This window comes from Cibotium barometz, chromosome 45 (assembly GCF_041138505.1).
Source record: "Cibotium barometz isolate CiBa-2024 chromosome 45, ASM4113850v1, whole genome shotgun sequence".
In the NCBI taxonomy this organism is placed as follows: domain Eukaryota; kingdom Viridiplantae; phylum Streptophyta; class Polypodiopsida; order Cyatheales; family Cibotiaceae; genus Cibotium; species Cibotium barometz.
This window is the reverse complement of record NC_141090.1, coordinates 7069934-7093293: the sequence shown is the minus strand read 5'-3', so window position 1 is coordinate 7093293 and position 23360 is coordinate 7069934.

Below are 23360 nucleotides of genomic sequence, written 5' to 3'. Positions count from 1 at the left end.
TGCTTACTCACATCTCACAAGTGGTAGGGTTATAGCATCTATAACCTTTTTTCTCCAGAGCACAACTAATGAAGATGCAATTCTCTACCTTTGGATCCAACTTTGTTCTCACTTCATCAGGAACATGTACATATGAAATACACCCAAACACTTTCAAGTGAGACACATCCGGTCGTATGCCTGTAAACTTTTGTTCAGGAGTCATACCATGAACAACTAGAGTGGGTGTCCTGTTCATAATGTACACAGTAGTTTCTATTGTTTCTGCCTAAAAGTAATGTGGCCTACTCTTTGCAGCCATCAAGGCACGTGCCACTTCTGCAATGTGCCTGTTTTTCCTTTTTGCAACACCATTCTGTTTGCGGAGTGTACCTGCACATAAATTGTCTCTTGATTCCCTACTTTCTCAAGAAATCGCTGAACTCATTGGAGAAATATTCTCCCCCACCATCTGATCTTAGGTATTTTATGCCAGTGGTGTAAGTGTGGGGCCTATCCCCCAGGCGGGTCATCAGTGTCCACCACCTCACTAGATGAGCTCGATATCCCCAGGCGGGTCATCAGTGTCCACCGCCTCACTAGATGAGCTCGATATCTCAACACTCCCCCTCGAGCTCAACTCCTTCTCATGTACACCAAGCGAAGCCCTGAATCTATAGAGCTTCTCTGTACCCAATGCTTTGGTGAAGATGTCAGTGACCTGATCCTTTGTGGGTGCTGACATAAACAAGGTCAATGTCTCCTACCAAAACCTTCTCTCTGTGACAAAATGGTAGTGGACCTCTATATGCTTCGTGCGAGCATGAAAAACTGGGTTCCTGGCCAACTGTATACTGCTAATGTTGTCACAGAAAATGACAACTTGTCTATCCACCACTGATAGACCCAAATCTACAAGTAGCTTTCTCAACCAAGCTACCTCACATGCTGCTATAGCAGCACCTCTGTACTGGATAGAGCAACCGTAGGCTGCTTCTTGCTACTCCAAGTCACAACAACACTCCCCAAAGAAAACATAAACCACTAGTAGATCTTCTATCTGAGATACTGCCAGCCCAATCAGCATCTGTGTACCCATGCACACATATCTCTATCCCAATTTCATAAAATAGTCCACAATGCAAATTAGACCTCACATACCTTAGTATGCATCTCAATGCATCCAAATGCGGCTTCCGAGGAACCTACATAAACTGACTCACCAACCCAACAGCATAGCTCGAATCTAGCCCGATGATCATCATGTAGATCAAGCTTCCTACTATGCACCTATACATAGTAGGATCCTCCAAACCTTAGTATGCGTCTCAATGCATCCAACTATGGCTTCCGAGGAACCTACATAAACTGACTTACCAACCCAGCAGCATAGCTCAAATCTAGCCCGATGATCATTATGTAAATCAAGCTTCCTACTATACGCCTATACATAGTAGGATCCTCCAAAATCTCTCCTGAATCTGCACTCAGCTTGCCATTCTGATCCAATGGCACTAAGATAGGCTTATAACCTGTCATACCATACTTGGACAACATGTCCAAGCCATATTGTCTCTACAGTAATCCAATACCATGTGGTGACCTAATCACCTCAATGCCCAAGAAATATCTGAGCTCCCCCAGATCTTTCATCTCAAACTTCTATCTAAACAAGATCTTTACATTAAAGATCTCTGCATCATGGTCCCTCGTAATGATCAGGTCATCTACATAGAGGACAACAAGCACAACCCCTCTATCACTATGTCTCACATACAGCAAGAAATTTGCATTGGCTACATGTAGCCAATAGTGACAAGAAATCTGCATTGGCTACATGAAAGCCAATAGTGACAAGATATTCAGAAATCTTGTCAGACAATGCTCTTGGTGCTTGTTTTTAGCCATATAAGGCTTTCTTCAACTTGCAAACATGCTCGAGGTGACTCACATCCTCATAACCAGGTGGTTGCAACATATACACCTCTTCCTGCAAATCCCCATGCAAGAATGCATTCTTTACATCCATCTGATGTAAAGACCATTGCTTTGACGCAGCCACTACTATCACAACTCTCATTGTTGCCATCTTGGCAACAAGGCTGAAAGTTTCCTCATAATCAATGCCATATGTTTGTGCATATCCTTCAGCCTAGTTGCCATCTTGGCAACTAGGCTGAAAGTTTCCTCATAATCAATGCCATATGTTTGTGCATATCCTTTGGCTACCAATCTAGCCTTGTACCTGCTTATGCTTCCATCACTGTTATGTTTTACTTTGTACACCCACTTGCATCCAATGGCTTTCTTGCCTTCAAGCAATTGCACTAAATCCCAAGTCTCATTTCCATATAGTGTATCCATCTCCTCATCCATAGCTTTCTCCCAACACACATTTCCAACAGCCTCATCAATGCATGTGGGCTCTATAACTTGCACAACTTTTGCCATGTATGCATAGTGATGTGCCACATAACCATCATAGGTAAACCTCTGCACAGGATTCTTCACTCTCCCAGATCTTCATAGCTTTGCATTCATGGCTTCCATAGCTTTCATTACACCATGTGTTCTCATAGCTGGTTTCCCAAGATCCTCATCAAGGCTCATCTCTGAGCTACTAGACTCTCCATCAACATGAGAATGCCCTGCAGAAATGTTAGGCATACTAAGGGGCTCAACTACTTTCTCTTTGCCTTTATGTGATGTACTAATCACATTTGCAGGAATGGTATTATGACGTAGCCTGCCACTCCATGGTCTATCAAACTGAACCACTAGATGAGGACTCTCCACTTTAAGACTGTGATTGCTGACTTGCATTCTGTGCAACCACATTTCCACTCACATCAGCCCCAAACACACATTTTTCAGCTTTTGGATGATCTAACTTAGTTCTTCTCAGCTCATCTGGCACATGCACATATGCAATGCATCCAAAGACTTTCAGATGAGACAAATCTGGTTTTTTGCCCCAGTAAACCTCTCCTCTGGGAGTTACATCATGTATGGCTGCAGTTGGAGTCATGTTCATGATGTAAACTGCTATAGAAACAGCCTCAGCCCAATAACTATGCAGCATATTCTTCTCTCCCATCAATGCTCGTGCAATCTCAGCAATGTGCCTGTTTTTCCACTCAGCAACTCCATTTTGCTGCGGAGTGTATTTGCATGTAAACTGTCTCTGAATACCATTCTTCTCCAAAAATTCAGAGAACTCATTGGAGAAATACTCTCCCCCTCCATCTGACCTTAGGCACTTTACATGTTTCCCTATTTGCTTTTCAACCATAACTCTAAAATTCTAAAAATGAGTGAACACCTCCCTCTTCTCCTTCATGAAGTATACCCACACTTTCCTTGTGTGGTCATCAATAAATGTCACATAATACTTGCATCCTCCCATAGACATGGTGTTTGTAGGACCCCATACATCTGAATGCACAACATCTAGTGCATTTCTCCTCACATTTCTGTCACGTGGAAATACATGCTTTGTTTGCTTTCCAAATTGGCATGCTTCACATATTTTTTGCATACCTTCAACTTTAAACTTTGGTAGCCCTGTCACAATTCCTTTAGTCTACATAGACTTCATTCTCTGCACATTCACATGTCCAATTCTTTTATGCCAAATGTCTGTGTCTGCAACAATTCCTGAACCATTTGCAAACATCGCAGCACTCACTTCATGCATGTTTACATTCAATGTAAACATTCTGCCCACTCTGTTGCCTTTTGCAACCAACCTGCACTTGTCTTTAAAGTCTTCAGCATAACAACCATCAAGGTTAAACCAAACCTGCAAAACCCTGCTCAATCATTTGGCAAACCAGATTCTTTGTTATCTTTGGAACATGAAGTACATCTGCAAGGTACTTCACTTTGCCATCCTGCGCATAGACAATGGCACATCTCCAACATGGGCAATTGGATGAGCAGTGTCATCCCCTGTTTCAACAAATCATGGTCTTTCAAGGTTTTTCATCTTCTTGAACCACTCCCCATGACTTGTCATGTGGTTCGAAGCACCTGAATCAATGTACCATACATCATCTTTATGTGCTGCTTCAACATTTTCAGACTTGGCATTAATAACATGCTGCATAACAAACAACCTTTCATTATCCTCATTGTTTCTGCTCGAGGATGCATAGTTGTTTTGCTGCAATTTCCCATTTTGCATGTCAGCCTGCTTCTTATAACAATCCGCCTGCACATGTCTAGGCTTACCACAATAAAAGCATCCACGTGTATCATTATACTACCTTTACCAATTTCCACGACCTCTTTGACTCCGCCTACCTCTGAATTGGCCTCTTCCACCTGCGTGTTGTTGTTGTTGTGAATTCTGGGACTGTTGTTGTTGTTGCTGCTGGCCATAATTTTGATCACCTATTCGACCACCTCCTTGGCCGCATCCACGGCCTCCTCTATCTCATCCTCTTCCTGAACTTATGTAGAAGGCCTGTTGCTCTGAACTATTTTTGTTTTGTGAAGACTGTTGGTCTTCACCCAAGCTCTTCTCTTCTATAATCAACATAGACACCAAATCTGTGAAATTGGGAATGTTTTCCCGAGTCTGAATAGACATCTTGAATGCCTTGTATTGTGGCTCGAGACCACGTAGACAAACTTCCACCTTATCATCATCATCTACTGAAACACTAATAGATGCAAGGGATTCCACAATACCCTTGATCTTCAATGCATAGTCATTCACAAACATACTCTTTTTCTCCACAGTAAGAAGTTCATTCTTCAACTGTATCTTTCGTGCCTTGGTATTCGTTTCATAGAGTTTTACCAAGGTATCCCATGCTTCCTTGGGGACTTGGAATCCTGTATGTGCCCAATCATGGTGTCATGTATACTGATAGAGAGAGCCAATACATAACTTTTCTGGCTCCTTGGTTCCAATCGCTGAACTCTTTCACATCTATAGCTGTCGGGTATCTCTGGTGCCTCTTCATGCTCACCTTCTATGTAGTCCTAGTAACCCTTTCCCATCAGGAAATTTATCAACCTATGGTGACTCCTTGATGTAAGATAATGGTAGTAGATCTTGTTAACCCTAGGAATGGTTTAATAGTAACCAACGTGTGATCCTTCCGATGGTGCATGGCGTATTCTCCAGATACAATAAGTAATATTTGTATTTCTTGACAGCATATACCATGGCTAAACCTTCAGGCTCAATTGTGGTATACTTGATTTCTACATCAGTTAATTGTCAATTGCTAGCAAAGAAAATCAGGTAATCCAACTTGACTTCCCTAGGTTGCACCAATACGCATCCTAAAGCAAAATTTGATGCATTAATGTGCACATGGAATACAAGGTCCCAGTTGGGTGGTCTCAAAATTAGCGCACTAATGCTTTTTTCAGTTGATCATATGCTAGTTGGCATTCTTTAGTCCATTCAAAGACTATGAGTAGTCTATACAATGGTATGGTGATTTCAGCATAGAATATGATGAATCTTTGATAGTACTCAATCTTGTCCCATAAACCATTGTACACCCTTGTAGTTTGTTGGTGGGGGAAATTCTAGTATCAACTTCACCTTGCCTTCATCAGTGGAAATACCATTTTTAGACACAATGTGTCCCAGTATAACACTATGCTTGACCCAAAATTGGCATTTTAAAGAGTTTAAGGATATTGATATAATCGACATCTCTCAAACACCTTCTTTAAGCAAGCTAGATGTTTGGTCCTCATGAGTGTGCATAAAGATCATCAATGAATGTCTCAAGCCACTTTTGCAAGTAGTCCTTGAAAGCCATGCACATCAATGGTTGGAATGTAGCAGCAGGGGAATTAATGAGACCAAAAGGCATAACCTTATATGCATAGGTCCCCCACATTATGTTAAAGGCCATCTTGTGTTGGTCCTCTGGTGCAATGGACACTTGGTTGTATCCCGAAAAACCATCTAAGAAGCTGTAGGCTTTGTCACACCTGCTATCCATTCTAATACATGCTCCATATATGGTAATAGTAGTGGTCTTTCCTGGTGCATTGACCTTTTTTAGATCAACACACACACTAAGCTTCCCGCTCTTCTTTGGCATGATCATGATTGGTGGCAACCAATCTGTGTGCTCAATCTCATAGATGAAATCCATAGCTATGAGATTATCAATTTCTTCTTTATAATAGTTGTGTATTTAGGATTCATCTGGTAAGGTTTCTGTGTGGGATGGTTTCAATCTCTCCATGATTGGAATGGTGTGTTGAACCACCTCGAGTGGTAACCTTCATTTTAGCATACTTCCAAGCAAACCAATCCTTGAACTCTTTCAAGAGAGCAATGAGCTCCTTTTCTTTAGCAACAGTCAAGTCATTAGCAATGAAGATAGGTTTGGGATCCTTCGTTGGCTTAGCAATGTCTACCTCTTTAACTTCTGTTGGTCTATTGTAAGACATGGAATGACCATTCTTCTTCACTCTTTTAGCCATCAGTTGGACTACTTTTTCCACACATTAATGGTGTAAGTTTTGAAATGTTCTAGCACTGGCTGCTGGATAGTTGTCATCATCATCCTCTTTTCAAGCCATCGCCTTCCTTGCCTCTTGTTCAGCTTCAACTAGAGCCTTATTTCATTTCCTTCTTCTAGCCTTAGTAAGTTTAGGCGAATCAGGCTCTTGAAGAGTAGATTTCTCTTCTCGTTTCCCTTCTAAGGTGATCTTACTCAACTCCTCACCCCACTTCTTAGAGAACTTATCATACATCTTAGTGAACTCGAGATATCTTAGCCATTTGTGGGTTTACTTCACAATAGGACATTGCATCGAGCGATATACCTCTTTTGTCTCGGCCACTTATTGAGGCGTTTAGTGATGTTATTAACGACCTTGTGGCCTAGGCACTTATATGTGCTTAAGGCTTCATCATCTGTTCCCTCTTCCATCAGTTTCACATTCACCATGCGTACTGAGGTAGTGGGAATGGTTCTTGATTCAACATACTTTGTTCCTCTGGGGAGCAACACATCTATGGTGGCAAGTACATGCATCTAGTTTTCACTAAAGTCCAGAGGCGGAAGAAACACTTACATCTCATTCTCTTCCTCTTCACGTGAGTGTTTTTTAACTGGTTGACAAACTTGTAAGGATGTGGTTGGTTCTATTGTGACTGAATCATATCTAAACAATTGCCCTTCAATGGGGTGTGCCTTCCATGTATGGAGATCGATCTTCAGAATTTGTGAATCCTTTCGTATCCATGACAACAAATGCATGATGGTAGCGGAATGAAAATACCTTGTTGTAATTAATTTATTATTAGGTGATCCAATAAGTGAAAATAATATTTGGGTGAACCAAGTGTGATTTATTTGGTTGTGAGTGAATCCAACGAGCTATGACACGTGTGAAACATGTGGTGTACTCTCTGTGAATACGTGTGACATATATGAAAACATTGTGAGTGAATCCAATGTAGGAGTTTGATTATGAGTGAGTTCGATCAACTCTAAGACACGTGTGACACGTGTAAAGGTTCTGTGAATTTGATAGTGTGAGTGAATCCGATTAGCTTTAAGACACGTGTGATACGCGTGAGGACATGTGGGAGTGAATCTACTTAAATACATAATGACATTGTGAGTGAATCGAATGTGGGAATAATTAACGTGTTTGATCACTCGTGTGTGTTGATAGTTATAACCGAGGACGGTTGTCTTATCAAACAAGAGGACTATCATGGGAGTAAGATTTTTTAAAATATTTTATCATGGGAGTGAATCAAATTAATTATCTAATGCATGCATGGCTCATGTGTGAAGTATGGTAGTGAATGATTTCCATTTGTTAGAATTATTTTTGTGAGTGATTCCAAAGTAATTGTGATCTAACATTGTGGACTACATTGAGTATAGATCATGAGTTCGAGACAACCAAGGTGGACATTGGATGAGATTATCTAGCCAAGCACATGTGTGCTAAATATTTGATTTTGTATGATTTGGCCCATTATACATATGTTGGGCAATGTTAATTTTTGATGAGATGCTTTAAAAGCATTGGACTAAGGTTCAATTTTGTAAAAGCCCAATTTTGGAAAAAGCTATGCTATTTATAGCTCCAAGGGCTAAATTTATGAATATGATTTAAATACCGCGTGTGGGAGTGGAGCCACACACGTCCGGGGGGAGATTGCACCCAATCTTGTATTATTTGATTTTCTGCTCTTGATTTATGCTATGATGTTATAGTTTATTTCTTTTATTATTTATTTTATGGAATAATTTAATCTCCATGTACCATGGTCCTATAAGAGTGGGTATCCGAGCGTATCCGAGCACTGCAAATTCAAGATTTGAATTTGGGTCATGTGGAGAGTTGAAAAAAAATCAAGAAGTTGATTTTTACTCAAAGGTTATTGGCTTGGAGAAAATAAGATTATTGGGTTGGAGAAAATTTTTGAAGGCTTTTCTTCTATTATTAAATTTTTGGACTAGAAAAAGGAAGCCTTGAGGAGGACAAGGAGTGGATGTACTTGAGGATGTATTATCCTTTGGATTGAGAAGGCAAAAGGGAGAAGACCATTGGGCAAAGAAGAGAAGTTTTATGTCAATTCTGGGGCCTTGGATGTGATTGAAGATCAATGGCTAGGAAAGAAGGATCAAAAACCACTCTACAACTCAAAAAAACCATGCCTACGAGCCTCAAAGTGGTTTTCTTCTACAAGTCACCTCACTCAGATCCATCTGTAAAAGACGGCCGGTGCTATCTCGCACCGACTTCAAGAGAGGGAGAGTAAGATTTTTTTTAAAAAAATCATTTTAAACCTCAATTATATTATTTCTTGTTTTTCTCTTCACCTGGGCGACAGCCATTACTATGGGCATCACCTCTTTATTTTCTCTCCAAATTGCGCTACGCAGGAATATCAACACAAGTGATCAAGTGATGTTTTCTTCCTTGACTGCTCCTCCAACAAGTTATTTTCGGAGTTTATTATAGACACATCAAGGCGTTATTGGATTATTATTTTTATTCTTCGATTGGAAGTCATCAACTTTGACCGCTTCAACAAGCCTTCTTTCGAAATATATGGGAGTCAGATAAGTTTGCTACCTTTTCGAGTTTATTTCTGCATTTCCATAATATTTTACTTGTTTATTTTACAATGGTAATCTATCCACAACCACCTACTATCCAAGATCAAATAAATGCACTTCAAGCTTAGTTGTTGAGTGAGAAGAGGCAAAGAGAAGATTTTGAGCAAAAATTTACTTGCAAGAAGTGAAGGCGTGCATATTTTGAATTCGCTTCTTTGGATTCTGAAGACGACGACCCTATCCAAAGGAGTGTGCGAGCTACTCTCAAGGTTCAAGAGTCTCGAAAGGGACACAAGATCAGCAAAAAGGCTTTTACTTTTCAGGATAATGATGGCAAAAAGGATGCACATGTTATACTTACATGGTTGAGCCAACTTGATGATTATTTTTGTGGAGAAAAAATTTCTAAGAAGGATAAAGTTAAATGTGCTACTAATCATTTTTGTGGAGAAAAAAATTCTAAGAAGGATAAAGTTAAATGTGCTACTAATCATTTGGTAGGCAGTGCATCTCTTTGGGGGGAAATGCAAACCAAAGTCATGAAAAGACTTCCAGAAGTTGATCAAGAAGGGTTTCTTGCCTCCGTCATATAAGAGTAAAGCCAGACAGCAATGGGATATTTTTAGACAGCTTGAAAAGGAGAACATATCAACCTATGTTGATAGATTTTGGCAAACCTTATTGTAATTTCAAGCTATAGACAAAGTTTGTGAAAAAGAGAAAAGGAGAAAGTTCATAGCAGGTCTCAAGCCAGTTATTAGAGCAGAAGTGAAGATGTTTCATGCTTCTTATTAGTATCGAGATGAGCCCTTTCAAAGCTTTGTATGGACAAGACTGCCTAACACCATTTTTTCTCTTAGCAATGCCATCTCTCTAGCAACATACTGCGAGAAGGAAAATGGATTTCCGAGGGATACTACAGTGACAAATTCTCATATTCCTCAGTTTTCTTGATCTACACATTTTGAGAAGTTTCAGCACAAAGATAAAGTAGAGAAGCATAATGGTCCACAAGTGAATGGGAAGAAAACTGAAATTGCAAAGAACACCAATAATGGAGATTGAAAATCTCGTATGATTACATGCTACATGTGTGTTAAAAAGGGCATTATGCATATGAGTGTCCATAAAAGAAAAAGAATCAAGTTACGATCGTGAACGTGATTGAAGAGAAAGACAAAGGCGACCAACCTAAGCAAGAGGGTACTCCCAATCATGATTTCTACCAGTAGAGGTAAGCCTAAAACTCATACTTATGCATTTTTCAATATAATTATTTTTTTAAAACTAGATTTAAAATTCAAATATATTGGTCAAGATAGTTCAATGATTGATATGTACTTTCTATACATAGAAGAAAATACATATTAAACCATTCACTATCAGGACTTGAGTGAACTAACAATGATGCACATATATTTTTCAACTGATCCTGAAGAATGTATGTAACTTTTTGTTATTTCACATTCAACCTTTAAACTTTAACACTTCATTTAAAACACTTTCTTCAAATTATTCTCTTTTCTATTTCAAATAAGGTTAGCCAGTTGTCTGTGGGAGATATTTGTGTTAGTGTTTGTGAAAGATACTTATATTGGTGTATGTGAAAGATACTCTTTTGATGTTCGTACACACACGGATATTTATATGTGACGGATAACTTATCACAATCTAGTGTTGAGAGGGATTCCATCTGTGACGTATTTATATTCTGACTCTCTTCGCTTGCTAATTAAATACGCAACTGAGGTTAGTTGCCCGAACAAGAGGGAATGTTATGATAATTAATTTATTATTAGGTGATCCAATAAGTGAAAAGAATATCTTGGGTGACCCAAGTGTGATTAATTTGGTTGTGAGTGAATCCAACTAGTTGTGACATGTGTGAAACATGCGGTGTACTATGTGAATACATGTGTGATGCGTATGAAAACATTGTGAATGAATCCAATGTAGGATTTTGATTGTGACTGAGTCCGATCAACTCTAAGACACGTGTGACGCATGTAAAGGTTCTATGAATTTGATTGTGAGTGAATTTGATCAGCTTTAAGACACGTGTGATGCGTGTGAGGATATGTGGAAGTAAATCCACTTAAATACATAATGACATTGTGAGTGAATCCACCAATGTGGGAACAATTAATGTGTTTGATCACTCATGTTGTGTGTGCTGATAGTTACCAACTAAGGATGGTTGTCTTATCAAACAGGAGGACTATCATGGGAGTAAGATTTTTTAAAATATTTATCATGGGAGTGAATCCAATTAATTATGTGTGATGCATGCATGGTTCATGTGTGAAGCATGGTAGTGAATGATTTCCATTTGTTAGAATTATTTTTGTGAGTAATTCCAAAGTAATTGTGATCTAACATTGTCATTCCAAAGTAATTGTTACAATTATTTTTGTGAGTGATTCCAAAGTAATTGTGATCTAGCATTGTGGACTATGTTGAGTATAGATCATGCGTTCGAGACAACCAAGGTGGAAATTGGATGAGCTAGCCAAGCACATGTGTGCTAAATATTTGATTTTGTATGATTTGGTCCATTGTACAGATGTTGGGCAATGTTAATTTTTAATGAGATGCTTTAAAAGCATTAGACTAAGGTTCAATTTTGTAAAAGCCCAATTTTGGAAAAAGCTATGCTATTTATGGCTCCAAGGGCTAAATTTATGAATATGATTTAAATACCGCATGTGAGAGTGGAGCCACACACGTTGGGGGGGAGATTCCACCCAATCTTGTGTTCTTTGATTTTCGTGCTCTTGATTTATGCTATGATGTTATGATTTATTTATTTTATTATTTAATTTATAGAATAATTTAATCTCCATGTACCATGGTCCTGTGAAATACCTTAAGCTTAACGTTTTTTAATAATCTCATTGACCTTGAGGATGTTCCATCTGCCATCTTAACGATTAGGTCCGCTCTTTCTAACTTTGGTTTTTTCCAATTTTACCAACATTGCTAGGTGATAATGCTCATACCCACACCCCCATCCAGGATAGCAAGTGCTTGGTACCCGTTATGGTGGATTAGAATTGTGGCATTCGTGTCATCGCCCTCGTAATACCTTCCCAATTGGTTGTGATAGGTATTTGGATGAATCTGGGTGCTTCCCTTTCCTCAGGTACTAGGTTTTTCTCAGCTAGAGGTGTCTTGCTCTCCTCTGTAGTGGTCATTGGGTTCATTCTTCCTTCTACCCAATCCTTGACATCTGCCATAATACCAATGTGTTGTGTCGCAATTGTCCAATTGGCATTTTGACAATTGTGAACAATACTGCTGAGAGACTGCCTATATCTCTAGGTTCTTTGGTTGGCAAGTGAAGTCTCCTTCCACGTATTTGTCTCATACGTAATCCTAGGGAATGAGTGGTTTGACAGTTCTTAGTCATCCTCTGCAAACATCCTTGCATCATATCACTATTAGTCCCTTCCTTGGACTCTTCCAGAATTGGAGTTGGCACATCTAACTTCCTTTCTTTTAGCAACTCATTCCGTGGATACAATGTATCCCCTAGCCTTGTTTGCCCTCAATTTGGCTTCATGGTTGCATTGACACTCCTCTACAAGGGCCTTAGCAACTCATTCCGTGGATACAATGTATCCCCTAGCCTTGTTTTCCCTCAATTTGGCTTCATGGTTGCATTGACACTCCTCTACAAGGGCCTTAGCTTCTTTGAGATTTCTTATTTCCTCCTCTGCATTCGGATATTCTCCAACACCCTTGAGGCCGTTGTTCTCTCTTTTGTGGTTTGCTTGCTCATCTGGTGTCTCGGCAATAGATCATCTCCTTCTTTTGATTGGATGGAGCCAGTGTTAATTGTATCTTCCTTGGATCCATCCTAAATTACGACCAAGGTGTCACCCTTGCCCACATTTTTTGGTCTTCTCCTTCTCCTAGCCTTAGAAATTGCAATACCTTCTTCTGGGTTTTTCCTTTTGTCCACCTGTTTGGCTTGTACATGCATCAGGACATTTACTGGCGTGATATTTCCAAGATCACACTTATAGTCCTAATGGTGGCATGGTTAGATGTAGAAGCATTACCATTGGTGCGATAAGGGCAGTCCTTGATCAGATGATCAACTCCACACTTGACACAGGAAAGAGTTGGCATGGTGTGGGTCTGTGCCACTATTGACTGAGATTGACCAGTATTAGTAGTAGCTACATTTTTCAGAGGGCACTCCGCTACTCAATGAGGTCCATTACAATGAAAACATTGTATGGGTCCCCTTCTCATAGTTGAGTTTATGTCTTTTCCCTTCCACTGTACCCTAGTTTGAAACATTGATACTTGCGTGCTATTTTGTAGGACATAATACTCTAGTGTGATCTTAGGTGGTTCCTCATTGTAGTCATTATTTGCTTCTACTTCGTGCATAGCTTCCCCATCTTCCAAGGATTCTTCAATTAACACTTGGTTCATCTTGGGGCCTGTGGTGGTTATGGTGATAGAACAAGTGGCGGTAATGGCATCATCTTGAGCATTCCTCTTGGTAAATAGGACGCATTTGGCTATGGTGGTAGAACAAGTGGCGGTAATGGCATCATCTTGAGCATTCTTCTTAGTAAATAGGACGCATTTGGCTACCCTCTAGCCATGTTCGGTTGCATTGGTGGTGTTGGTAAAGCTAATAGTGCTTTGGGTGCTCTAAAGGTTGGATCCTTGGGTATCTACACATGACAGTATTGTGGTTCCCTAGAATTTGACAATGAGCACAATAGAGCAACTATCTCGGTCTTAGGTGAGGACATTCAATGCTTGTATGATTTTGTCTACAGATTGAGCACCAAAGTCTACATGACAGTATTGTGGTTCCCTAGTCTTTGATAATGAGCACAATAGAGCAACTGTCTCAGTCGTCGTAGGTGAGGACATTAAATGCTTGTATGATTTTATCTACAGATTGAGCACTAAATTAACTCTCTACGGGGGTAGAGATGGGCATTCACTGATGCTTAACTCCCATTCGTGGTTTTTACCTTCTTCAAGATGGAAATACTAAGTTCTTCAACTGTCATGTTGCCAACTTGCTTGTTTTTAGGTCCTGCATCTTGATGATTAGAGACTCGTGCTGTTGCTACTACTGAAGTTACCTTGGCATCTTTTGGTTGTGGCAACTCAAGCATGTTATCTTCATACTCGATAGCCAACTTACAACAAGTATCCACAGTAATTGGTCGGGATAACACCAAATAATCATGCATCTTATGATCGTGTGTACTCCTCTTCGGAAACAAGGCAATAATTGATCATCACTTAGCCTTTCCCTCAATTTGCATCTTGAGTTACGCACATAGAGGATGAGGTTGAGGTAGGTGGGGATTGCTCCTTGGAGGCTAATAGTGGATCCCCACGTAGAGCTAAATCTGGCCACAAGGGCAGATTTGTTGAATATGGCCACAAAAATGGATAGAGGCATGGTTAGGGAACTGGGCACTACCCTTAAATCCAAACCATCTTCAATGAAGCCGCACATCATTTTGAAACTCATGCAAAAGTTCTAGAGATGCGGACCCAATCCAACACCTGAATTCTTTGAGTCAACATGTGAAACATGTGGGCCAGGTGAACGATGTGACCATGAGACATGCCTTTTCCCTAACTCTAGAAGGGAAGGCCCACTAGTGGTATCAAACCGCAAAGCATGAGAATAAAGTCAATTTCACTCGGCTAAAGAATGTGTTCATACCAAACTTCGCTCAAAGTGGTGATAGATGGAGTCTTGGCTAAGCTCCATAACATCAAGAAGAAAATGAATCCAGGAGGGATTATGTTTCTCGACTCAAGCATCTAAACTCCTTCTATCCATTCCAAGTCTATGGTTGGGTCTGGGCAATCCCTCATCACCTGACTCTTCATTAGCAACCTCAGCCTGTGCGCCTTTTTTTCCATGCTCTATAAGAAGGTGGGATTATTAATCATCTCATTTATCTCCTCCCTTGTGTAGAGCTGATCCTCTTCACCCCTGTAGATGCCCTAGGTCATTTGTCCTCTTCTTATATTTTGAAGTCTTCTTCAGCCTTGGTTTCCTCATTTATAGGCTCTAGGGCTGGTATCCCTTGTCATTCTAATCCCCATGTTATCCATGGCATACCTAGATGTTTCTTCTTCCTTACCATGTAATAGAAGTAAATTATCAATTTCCCTCCATTCCACTGCCATTCTATGCATATCGAGCTCTTGCTTTCTTAAGCTCATAAGTCGTAATTGACACTCTGCTTTAGCCATCTTAATGTCAACCTCCACTTCCTCAGATGAGGGAAAGAAGATTTTGTTGACATATCGAGCTCAACTAGTGCTACGGTGGACATTCCCACCTGGGTGATAGCTTTCGCATCTACACCATTGGCATGGTTGGTGAGATTATGGGTGATATGCGGCCAGTGGGATGACAGGGTATGTGATAGCCATTTTGGATTACTAGAGACTGGCATAGTTATAGCGCCAACTCATTTAGTTGGGTTCACATTATAGACCAACCCTTGTATGTTATAGTAGTTAAGTACTAACCCATATAGTGTGTACTCTTATCTTTATGTTATGTTGGTTGAGGAGAGAAGAAGAAGATAGAAGAAAATTCAACCATCCATCTCTCTCTTGTGTGTGTGTGTTTGCTTGCTAGGGTTTGAAGCTCTCCCTCTTCCCCACATTATCTTTATGGTATTAGAGCTTGGCTCGTATGAGAGCTAAGGAGGCAAGAACAAGCAAGGAAGGAAGTGATACTACACGGATAAGAGCACCATCATCTCTTTCCTCTTCTTAGTTTAGGTACAACACCCCCTCAGTAGCTCTGGGAGCTACCCATCTCCGATTGAGGAGCTATCTTTGTGGGAGTGGAGCTACAGGGTAGGTATACTATCTTATCGAACCAATTCTTTTTAGCCATATTCGCGTTTCAGACGTGTTACGGGCCTTGTCACTGCACGGTATTTTCGACAATTTTCTGGAAGTTCTAGTAGAGAACTGTTTCTACTCGAAATCTGGTTATTGTAGTGCAGCATTGCATTTCGGATGTGCAGACAGGCTTTGCACATGTATTGTTGATATACTTGGTGTATGTACATGTACTCTGGTCACATTTGGTGACCAGAGTACATGTATTGTTGATATACTGGGTGTATGTACATGTACTTTGGTCACATTTGGTGACACACAGGCTCTGTTGAAGTACTGTTACTGTAGCACAGTTACAGCAGATACTCTTATATTACAAGTTGCATATAAAAGTTGTCTGCTTTTACAGGTTATTTGATTGCTGCAAGAAAACATGTCTCACAGAATTAATCAGATTGTTAGTGAGAAGATGGATAAGAATAACATCCATGCCTGGAAGTTCAGAATGACCAATTTTCTAATGGGTAAAGGATTTTGGGATTATGTAGAAGGAGACAATGAGGAGCCTCCAGAGTTATTTGAGGAGAATGCCACTCTTGCAGATATAAAGGCATTCAAGGATTGGAATCAAGGTGTAAGAAAAAGTCATGTAATCGCTTTCAATTAGTGTCACAACACAGACACTATAATAGGACACATACAAGATGCAAACACAGACACTATGATAGGACACATACAGGATGCAAACACAGACACTATAATAGGACACATACAGGATGCAAACACTCCATAGTGTCATAACACAAACACTATGATAGGACACATACAGGATGCAAACACTCCATAGTGTCACAACACAGACACTATGATAGGACACATACAGGACACATACAGGATGCAAACACTCCAGCAGTTGCATGGCAGAATCTGGTTCAGTTCTAGACTAACACAAAGGCAAGGAAGTTGCAGTTAAAGCAAGAGTTGCATACTGTGGAAAAGAAAAGCATGTCCATCAATGAATATGCCTTAAAGATCAAGGGAATTGTTGAATCCTTTGGTTCTATCAATGTATTAGTGGAGGATGATAATTTGGTGAGTGTCTGTCTAAATGGGCTTGGAAAAGAGTACAAGCCATTCAAGACATCCATTGTAGTTAGGGAGAATGCTCCCAACTTTTGGGACTTGATATCTATGCTGATCAAAGAAGAAAAGGCTTTAGGTGAGGATTCTTCTTCACAAAGCAAGAACACATCGGAACAGGCCTTCTACTCTAATTCAAGTAGAGGCAGATGTAGAGGTCGTGGTCAACGCCAATGTGGTGGACGACAAGGAAATCAAAATTTTGGACAAGAACAGTCCAATGATTCACAATAGCAATCATACACAGAGGCCAGTCTAGAGGCAGGGGGAGCCAAAGAGGCCGACGTGGTTGGCAAAGAAATCAAAATGCAAATAGTATAGATTGCTATTACTGTGGCAAACAAGGACACATAGCAAATGATTGCTATAAAAAGCAAAATGACATTAAAAGTGGAAAGTTATAACTATGCATCATCTAGCAAACATGGAGGTGATGAGACAGAAGTAAGGAGCTATTTGTGATGTAGCATATACTTAGTTCCACAGCGGGGGATGTGTCAAGATCTCAAGATATATTGTATGTGGATTCTGGTGCCTCTAACCACATGACCAGTCATGCTGAGTGGTTTAGAGATATGTAGAAAATGGAAAAACCAGGTTATGTAGAAAGAAGTGCTAATACTATACATCCCATTGCGCATGTTGGTAAAGTGACATTGTCTATGTAGGATGGCAAAATGAAGTACTTGGTTGATGTACTTCATGTTTCGAATATTACAAAGAACCCAGTTTCTGTTGGACAGATGGTTGAGGAGGGTCTGCAAGTGAGGTTCAATCCTCAAGGATGTTTTGTGGAAGACTTTAAAAATAAGTGTCGCTTGGTTGCAAAGGGTAACAGAAATGGCAGGATGTTTACTTTGGCTCTGAACATGCTTGAGATAAAGGTAACCATGTTTGCGCATGGAACAGGTGTTATTGCAGATATTGACATATGGCACAAGCACATTGGTCATGTGAATGTACAACGCGACCGAAGTCTATGCAGGCCTAAAATATTGTTACAGGTTTGCCAAAGTTTAAGGTTGACGGTATGCATAAGATATGTGAAGTAGGCCAAACATGCTTTCCCACATGAAAAGCATGTCATTGGATGTCATACATTCATATGTATGGGGACCGACCAAGAATGCAACAATTGCAGGGTGCAGGTACTATGTTACATTCATTGATGACCACACTAGAAAAGTGTGGGTTTATTTCATGAAGGAGAAAAGTGAGGTATTTACTCACTTTCAGAGATTTAAAGCCCTGGTCAAGAAGGAAGTAAGATCATGGGTGATATGCAACCAGTGGGATGGCAGGCTATGTGTGACAGCCATTCTAGAGACTACTCACATAGTTATTGCGCCAGCTCATTTTAGTTAGATTCACACTATAGAGAACCCTAGTATGTATTTGGTTGAGTACCTTTTCAAATGGTGTGTACTCTTATCTTTGTATATGGTGTGTTGAGTGTTGTGTGAAGAAGAAGAAGATTTTCAACCTCTCACCTTGTGTGTTCTCTTTTAGGGTTTTGTGGAGTGTGTGTGTGCTTGCAAGCGCTCAAGCTCTCTTCTCCCCTGCATCTTTTCAGAAATCACAGACCTCCACAAGTTTATGAAGACTATTAAACCTCCCCAACCTCCACGTAGTTCAGGGTAGGGCAAGAAGAAACCCCTAGGTCGTCCAGCTCAGTAACCTATCTTGTGTTTACCCTCTCTAGTAAATCTACTAAATCCTTATCCTATTGTATCTCCTGCTAAAAAAACTGACGCGACGAAGAGTGTATCTTTTCGTGTTACTCCTTAATCCTATCATGTGTTTATATCCCTCTCTAGTAAGCTACCAAATCCTTATCTCCTAGTGTATCTCCTTATCCTAGTGTATCTCCTACTAACAAAACTAAGGCAGAGTGTAGTTTCGCGTTAATCCTTAACCCCTATTGAATTTCCCACTAACCCTCCACCCCGAGGAGTTACCAACAAACGAACTTGTCTCAACACAGGTAGCTCGATGAGGTGCGTACTCTCAACCCCCGAGATGACATAACACCATTTACTGATCAAAATGTATTGGAATCTTTGTCTGTAGAGTACGAAGGCTTAATCCGAGCACGGAACCCACTTTTAAAGTGAAAATTGATGTTTCAAGTACTCATAGAGATCACCCATTTTGAGCAACACATAGGATCCTACTGGAGGCCTACTCTATATAATAGGGTTGAGGCGGTAACCATATGTTCCTTACCCTCTCCAAGCCCTCATTTCAGACATAGAAGAACTGATGTCGATGGGTGGAGAAGGAACCTTGTGGTAGAATGTGGCACGGCACACCAAGCTAGAGAATCCACACCTAGCTAATCTGTTGGAAATTCAAGTGGTTACATTTATGATAAGTTATTGTTTCCGTTGATGGTGAAAGCGAAATCCAGTGCATACATAGGGTGAGCATTTTGCAATTGAAACAGATGGTGACAACCCCCACCTAGAATATTTTGGCATACAACCTGACTAGCACAAGGAGTACCTCACCATACCAGAATACATTTGGGAATACAAAAGCTCCACACCAAACCAAAGAGTTGACCCATTGTACATGCCTATCAAGTAGAGAATCACACCATACCAATTCAAACAAGCAAAATAGAGGGACTCACATGTATGCTACAACTTTCCAAAGTTCTCACTCTATCGGTGTTTTCGGATATATCTATTAAAAGGAATCAAATGCTCACATGGATTCGATCATGGCGAAGAATTCTGGATCCAAACATAGTGGCTGCGGTTTGATTTCTAAAATTGATCGTGGTTCTAATCGACCAACCAAAAGAAAAATATAATGGGGGCATGATGCAGAACATCTTTACTTTGACATGAACAAAGGCCGGGAAGAACGAGGGATGATGCTCTACTACCATCACCTCAGGTGTCTACCAAGATACATGCATGTCACATTTGAAGATATGATAGACACTAGGTTCTAGACTTCCCACTCATTCAAAAGAACCCTCAAAAAGCTTCAGTAATAACGTCATAACTTCTACAGACATGAGTTTGGCGAGACCAGGTCTTTCGACCTAGGTAACAAGTTTTGAGGACAAACCTACATCAGGTGGGGGGGATGCTAATCCCATTTTGGATTAACAAAGATGCTCCTCCATTTAAGTACATTAATATAAGTGTTATGTAACGGCACTATAAAGGTTGTACATTATGAGATATTGACCAGCCAAGGCTTTAGTTAGTAAGTTTTGGGCTCCCAAGCCTAAATAAGGCCCAATTCTATATAATATGGAAATTTCTCATAATGGAAAAAGACATTCCTCCTTTATGCGATGAGAGCTCTTGTCTTGTCTTGTGTATGAGAGAGAGAGAGTGTGTGTGTATGGAAATTTCTCATAATGGAAAAAGACATTCCTCCTTTATGCGATGAGAGCTCTTGTCTTGTCTTGTGTATGAGAGAGAGAGAGTGTGTGTACTCTACTGCATTTGCCTCTTCTATGCTTGAGTGTGGGAGAACGAGAGAGATTTCCTTGCAATGTGGTGTGAGTGTGTGTGTATACTCTAGTGCATTTTCCTCTTCTATGCTTGAGAGTGGGAGAGTGAGAGGGAGATTTCCTTGCAATGTGGTGTGAGCGACTCCACAGTGACAAAGTGGAGGTGGAGATTGGAGGATTGGAGCTTCTACAAGCGAGCTTGGAGAGCCTCAAGGGATGTGAGCTCGGAACATTGGTAAGTACCCTACAACGGTTATTTTCTATTGCTTGTTCCATTGGTGAATGTATGGAGTTCTCTTGGGAGGTGCAGTAGGCCATAACAACCTTAAGTATGTTCACATCCAAAGTAAACATCCTACCATTTTTGTTACCCTTTACGACCGAGCGACATTGATTTTTGAAGTCTTCCACAAAACATTCTTGAGGATTAAACCTCACTTGTAGACCCTACTCAACCACCTATCCAATAGAAACCAAGTTCTTTGTAATATTTGGAACATGAAGTATATTTGCCAAGTACTTCATTTTGCCATACTACATAGACAATTGCACTTTACCAATATGTACAATGGAATGTGCAGTATCATCACCTGTTTCTACATAACCTAATTTTTCCATTTTTTGCACTTTACCAATATGTACAATGGGATGTGCAGTATCATCACCTGTTTCTACATAACCTAATCTTTTCATTTTTTGCATGTCTCTAAACCACTCACCATGACTGGTATGGTTAGAGGCACCACAATCCACATACCATATATCTTTTAATCCTGAAATATCTCCTATTATGGAACTGAGCATGTGCTACATCATCACAAATAGTTGTGCTCACTTCTATCATCACCAGCCTGTTCTCACTAGATGATGCATAGTTGCCTTGTTGTAACTTTCCACTTTCAATGGCATTCTACTTTTTAAAGCACTCCTTTGCCATGTGGCCTGGTTCCCCACAAGCACTCTATGCTCTTTGCACTTTGATGTCTTTGCCAACCACCTTAGCCCCTCTAGCTCCCTCTGCCTCTCTAGATTGGTCTCTTCCACATGTGCATGATTGAGCATTGCTGTGTTGCCAATTATTAGACTATTGTTGTCCATAATTTTGGTTTCCATGTCGGCCACCACCACCTTGGCCTCGACCATGACCTCTACTTCTGTCTCTTCCTAAATTAGAGTAGAAGGCCTATTCTGATGTGTTCTTACTTTGTGAAGAAGAGTCCTCACTAAGAGACTTTTCTTCTATGATCAGCATAGACACTAAGTCCCAAAAGTTGAGAACATTCTCTTTGACTATAATGGAGGTCTTGAATGGCTTGTACTCTTTGACTATAATGGAGGTCTTGAATGGCTTGTACTCTTTGCCAAGCCCATGTAGACAAACGCTCACTAAATCATCATCTTCCATTGATACATTGATATGTTAAAACTATGTATTAATGATAATCAACTACCTAATTAGATTCTAATATTAATCAACTACCTAATTAGATTCTAAACTTACTTTAATGATAACACAAATAACATGACTAATCTAAGGTGGGTGATACCTAAGTAAACTCATGATGATGAGTGTGTGCTAATTAAATTGCACTCAAGTTAATTAGACTCCAAGATAGATTAACTTGGAAACATAGAGAAACTTGAGATAGGTGCAAGTGATATGATTCATTGCTTGGTCCCCCTTTTATATTAGGAGATACACCCTTGGGCTTGTACATGAATCTGGGATAATTCACTTTGCTCATGTGGTTTCATGCTAGAATTTCCCTTGTTTGGCTTACTCAACTCACTCCCTATCTCTTACTTATGCTCAATAGCACCACATTTCTCAACACCCCCCCTTGGTGCCAAATTTTTGGGCTACTCAAGGTGGTTGGATGTCGATTTTTATAACATATTTTCACCCCCCTTATTTCTAACTTGGCTGGGTAACTGAGAGGCTCTTTGGCTTGGTTACTCTTTAGCTCAGAGGTTACTTTTAGAGATAGGCGGGTTTATTTTCACTCCCCCAAGGTACTACTTTGGCTACTCTCTGGTGATCGAGTGTATATCAATTTGCCTACTCATTTGGTGGCTTACAACATATAAATTGATTAGGTAGGGTAGTGATGTTTGAATTGCCTTTTACCGTGCGTGCTCATAAATGATGGCTTTTTACAATGACTTTTAACTTATGATCGATCACATACACTTGCTCATATGGTGACCTAAAGGTTACAATAATGGCAAAAACATTGCTATACATTTTGGTCGATAAAGAAGATTTTATCGATGAAATTGGGAGTTATTGTATAGCAATAACTCCCAATTTCATAAAGAAGATTTATCGAATGAAGATCCACTACTCAATGACGATGTCGTGGATGCTAGTGAAGCCCAAACCTTGCCCTTTTGAAGGCCCTTTTGATGGATCTCTAAAAGCCCTTTTGAAGGCCCTTTAGAGAGCTTTCCAAAAGCTACAACCTCACATACAATAGTCTTTTGGAAATATCTCTAAAAAGAATAAGAAAATAACAAAGCTAATCATAATACTAAATAAAGTCCTAATGGACGGCGAACCCTAATCTTTCTAATCACTTGCTAATACTAAAGAACTAGGCTAGGAGAGCTAGACCTAAGCTTTGATACATCTTATAATGACAATCAACTACCTAATTAGATTTTAATCTTACTTCAATGATAACACAATTAACATGAATAATCTAAGGTGGTTGATACCTAAATGAACGCATGATGACGAGTTGTACTAATTATATTACACTCAAGCTAATTAGGTCCCAAGATAGATTAGCTTGGACACATAGAGAAACTTGAGATGGGTGCAAGTGATATGATTC